Here is a 5381-nt window from a genome sequence, read left to right on the forward strand (position 1 = left end):
CAAAAATTGTGGGTCTAATGGTTCCTTCCATTGGAAATCTTGCCTGGTTACAGAGATGGCTGGTTCAGGTTCAATGTCCTCCATTGTTAAGAGTCTTAGCCTTCCTCATCGATTCCTGGGACTTTCCATTGTCCTAGGTTTCTAGCTCATCCTAAAGATTCCTTCTCCTTCCAGTTGTCTCTCCCAGTACTCTCTCCCTCTGACCTTTCCACACCTCATCCCCCTTCATCCCATCTCCATTCCCTCTCCTACCCAGTCTCCTCCTTCCATGCAGTCCCAATGTCTAATCTATTTCCTCTTCTCAGTGAGATTCAGGGTTCCCCTGTGGGCATTCCTTGTTACTTAGCTTCTTTTGGTTTGTTGCTTGTCACATGTTTTTTCTGTACTGTATGACTATTATAAACTTATAAGTGAGTATTTACCATGTTTGTCTTTCTGGGAACGTACAAAATCAGTTTCTTGGGTCTACAGGGGTGTCATAGAGACTGATCTGTCAATCAGAGAACATGCATGGGCTGGACCCAGGCCCTTTGCACACATGATAACAGTTGTGCAGCTGAGTCTTCATGTATGATTCCTAAAGCTAGAGCAGGGGCTAACTCTGACTACCTTACCTGCCTTTGCATCCCTTTCTCTTAACTGGGCTGCATTGTCTAGAAGAAGATGTGCCTATTCTTACTGCAAATTAATATGCTAAGACTGGTTGATATCCACGGGAGGCCTCCCATTTTCTGAGGAGAAGGGTAGGAGGGGTGAATGAGGTTGGGGGAGAGGTAAGAGGGAGAGACTGGGAGGAGAGGAGGTAGGAGACTCTGTAATATAGATATAAATTAATTATTAAAAACCCAAATTCTTTTTGAGACATTGGAACTATTTTAACTGTGACCTCTTGTAAAATCAAAAATAGGTTAAAAACTTTCTTATTCCAAGAAGGAAGAATCAGGGCACAGAAACAATCATATCAATGCAAAACCAAAATCCAGCAGTGTAAAGCTCTGTGTCAGGCATCTTAGAGTCCCTTAGAATTTTCTGGATTAGCCAGCCATTCATTGCAAAATCAGCTTGTTGCATAGAGACATACTTGTGCATGACCCCTTCAGTCCTGAGGTTTTCACTGCTGCTGAAGCTGGACCTTCACCAATGGCTTGCCCTAACTTCTCACAGTGGCAAGGCAAGCCTCTGCTTTTCCTCATGTCCTCCTTGAAGCCAGTACCACCCACAGAACTCTTATACTACAAAATTCCGCTGGCAGCATGAGACACAACTGCAACCTCCGCTGCCTTTGTATAATAGCTTGCTTCTGTGTCCTGAAGAAACACTTTCCTGAAGACTTTGATGTCTCAGTAAAAACTTTACTTCCACAGATTCTTAATCCAAACTATTCCATGTGGCCCCTGATAGTCGTTGATCCCCTTTAAAATGTCATAATCCAGACTTTCCTTATCTGTATTGTTCTCAGAGTTATTCTCTAAGAACCCACAGTATATCCACTGAGCTCTGAGAATTCTGTTTTTTTCCAGCCCAAAGCTCCATGGTTCTTTTCAGAATCCTCCCCAAAGTATATACCTACATCTGTCATAGCAGGCCTGCATGATTCTGAAACCAATTTCTGTCTTAGTTGGGGTTTTTATTGTTTAAATAAAATGACATGACCAAAAGCAACTTGAAGAGGAAAGGATTTATTTTTGATTACACTTCCATATCTTATTAATTCTGTCATAGGAGGAAGCTGGGTCAAGAACTTAAGCAGGGCAGGAACCTGAATACAGAAACAATGCAGAGACCATATGCTGCTTACTGACTTGCTCCCCATGGCTTTCTCAGCCTGCTTTCTTATAAAACCTAGGACCCCCTACCCAGGGGAATTACCACCCACAATGGACTGGGCCTTCTAACATCAATCAAGAAAATGACTGCAGGTTTGGTCATAGGCCTGTCTGGTAGCAATATTTTCTCAAATGAGATTCCCTCTACTAAAAGGACTCTAAGTTTTGTGAAGTTAGTAGAAAACTATCCATCGTAGAAGTCAGTCAAGCTTACGGGATTGGTAATTTTTGTAGAGACATAATTGTCTTGGTCTTTTGTGTTACTTGTGTTTTAGCATTGAAAATCACACACACACAAAGTTAATTGATTAGTTTTAACTCTCTGGCATATCTGTGTTAAGTGAGACTTTGGACTTCTCCGAATTCCCTACATTTGGCTCATCTCAACTTGGTTTGCTGCTGCTTGAAGTTCAGCTGTAGACACGTGGTGTGAGATTATGAATGGAGCAACTGAACTGATTTGGTCTAGGATCAAGGGAATGGCCTCTGACCACACAAATTGGATTCTATGCTACCAAGGGAACAAGGGATTGCACCAGGGTCAGGATGTGGCAATGTATTCTCTGACCTCATGACCCAGGGTATGTGATGTATAGTGGGAACTTCACTGGTTGGCAGAGGTCAGTTGTTCTCTGACAGCACAGCTGAGATGCATGTGCTGTCTAGTCTGAGGCAGGGAAGTGATTTTAATATCCTCTGACCTCAGGATTATGAAGGATGTGGTGGCCTGGGAGCTGGCCTGGGGGTAGGGTACAAGTTTGTATCTTCTAACTTTATGAGTTGGGGTACATTCAATACAGCAATGGCTGTAATGGGAATAGAATGGGGGACATTAGAACTTCTGATCTTATGCTATCTGGTAGAAGCTGCCCCTGACCAAAATGTGCTTTTAAATTAAAGTTTCCATTGATTATGGAAAAATCATGACCCCCTATGCTGATTAGTGCATTTTGAAACAGCTATTTCAATTGCAATGTAAAACTGGACTACTTTTAAAATGCAAGATTCAACATAAATTTTTATAGACCATTGTAAAAACTTCTTAACTGCAAGCTTTCCTATATTTGAATGTGTGCTGTTGAACACAACTCAGGCTGTTGCCAAGACTATAGGCTATTCTCCATAAACTGACAGCAAGGCATTATTGCTGAAGATAATACCTATAACAACTCATTGAACATGAAGAAGTCAAGCTGGTACCTACATAGAGCCTTCACCCCTATGATCTAACATTCTTGGTACAGGAAGATACTCTCCACTTTTTACACTGGTAGATTAGTGCCCTGCTTAGCCTTCATCAGAGAAGCTTCCTCCTGCAGAAGATGAGAAAAAAATCTGAAGACCCATAACCAGACATTGTACAGAGTGAGAGATCTTGGAATACTCCACCCTAAGTGGGATGGCTCTATGTAATCTCTCCTTTCAGGAATTAGGCAACCCTGTGACGGGGGAGGGAGACAGAGTGTAAGAGCCAGAGGGGATAGAGGACAAGGAGAAATCAAAGCCCTCTAAATCAATATGATCAAACCTTATATGAGGCATCAGGCACAGAATCAGGTCCTCTGCATCTGTATTATGGCTTTCAGTGTAACGTTTTTATGGGATTCATGAATGTGCAAATTGATTGTGTGTCTTCTCTTTGGGTATTTTTCCTCACATTGATTTAGTTTGGTTTGGTTTTATCTTTTTATATGTTATTATATTATATTATTATCTCTTGTATTTTCTTCTCTAATGAGAGAAAGAAAGGGAGTAGATCTGAATGAGAGGGCAGTTGTGGGAGCAGTGGGGCTGGGGGGAGTAGAGGGAGAGAAAAAAATAATCAGGATATTATGTGAGAAAAAGAATCTATTTCCAATTTTTTTTAAAAAAAGGAAAAATTCAATATTCCAACTAGAAAACTCAAAGTATTGCAAGTAGACTTAATCAAGCAGAATATAGAATATCCGGACTCAATGAGAAAGCAGAGGTTCTAGACAAAGGAAACAAGGAATACAAACAACAACATTTATTAGCACAGGAAAGGAACACACCACAAATATGGAACACTATGGAAAAAACAAACCTTCAAATTTGTTCAACCTTCAAATACAGACAGAGATGAGGAAGAAGAATCCTAAGTCAATGGCATAGACGAGATCTTCACCAAGATCATAGAAGAAAACTTCCCCCAACTAAAGAAAGATACACTCATATGAATATGAGAATCATAAAACACCAACTTGACAAAGCCAGAAAAGAAAACCCCCATGGTATATCATAGTTAAAACATTAAATATACATTAAAAATAAAGTTTATTGAAACTGCAAGGAAAAAACCTCAAGTCACAAATAAAGGAAAATCCATCAAAATACCAGCTGAACTCTCAATAGAAACTTTGAGACTTAGAAGAGCCTCAGGGAGTGCATTGAAGCCCTAAAAGACTGTGGCAGTCAAGCTAAAATTATATACCCAGCAAAACATTCTGAAGGATTGAAGGAGAAAGGCAAATTTTCCATGACACAAACAACCTAAAACATTTTATATCCAAAACACTAAACCTAAAGAAAATAAAGGAAGCTATATTCTGCGGAAAGAAATACCAAATCATGATTACTAAAACACTAAATACTACCAAGAATACAAAGGACGCCAAAACCAACAATTTGACCATAATCAAAAAACAGATCTAAATGATAACTTTAAATACTAATGGCCTCAATTCTATAATCAAAATACAGAATGACTGACTGGATCAATCAACAAAATCCATTCATTTGTTGTCTACAAGAAACACATCTTAGTTTTAAAGATAGGTACCCCCTTAGAGTAAAAGAAAGGACAAAAGTACTCACATAAAATGAGACCAGGAAGCCAGCAAGTATTGGTGTCCCAAGATCTGATAAAAATTGATCTCAAAGTAAAATTGATCAGAAGAGAGAAGATGGGACACCTCATTCTAAGCAAGGGAAGAATTAGCCAAGAAGACCAAGCCCCTATCCTAAGCATATGTGTACTAATCTCTGGGCATCCAATTCCAGAAAAAGCAATAATCTACTACTGGATTTAAAGACATAGATTAACAACAATTCATTAATATTAGGTGATTTCAATAGCCCACTTTAAACCAAAACAACAGAAGTAATTGATATCATTCATTCAATGGACTTAACAAATACCTATAGAATATTATATCCAAACACCAAAGACTTCTAATGAGCAACACATGAAAGCTTTTCTAAAAAAGGTTCATATTTTGTGTCTATTTTAGACAAATAATAAAATATTATATTTATTTTTATCATAATGATTTCATTAAAAATAAAATGAAACAAATCTTTAATATTAAAAAGGATTGAAAGCATCCCACTTATCCTGTCTGTACCACAATAAAACTTTAAAAACTCTTTACTGAATGATGCATGGGCCAAAGAAGAAATCAAGAAATAAAAAACTGGCCAGCTACCCACAACACCCGCCACAGGATCTTAAGACTTCTGGTGAGTGGAACACAGCTTCTGCTCCAATCCAATTGTGCGCGGGACCTGAGACTGCATTAGTTAGGGAAGCAGAAA

The sequence above is a fragment of the Mus caroli genome, chromosome 4, assembly GCF_900094665.2.
Source record: "Mus caroli chromosome 4, CAROLI_EIJ_v1.1, whole genome shotgun sequence".
In the NCBI taxonomy this organism is placed as follows: Eukaryota; Metazoa; Chordata; class Mammalia; order Rodentia; family Muridae; genus Mus; species Mus caroli.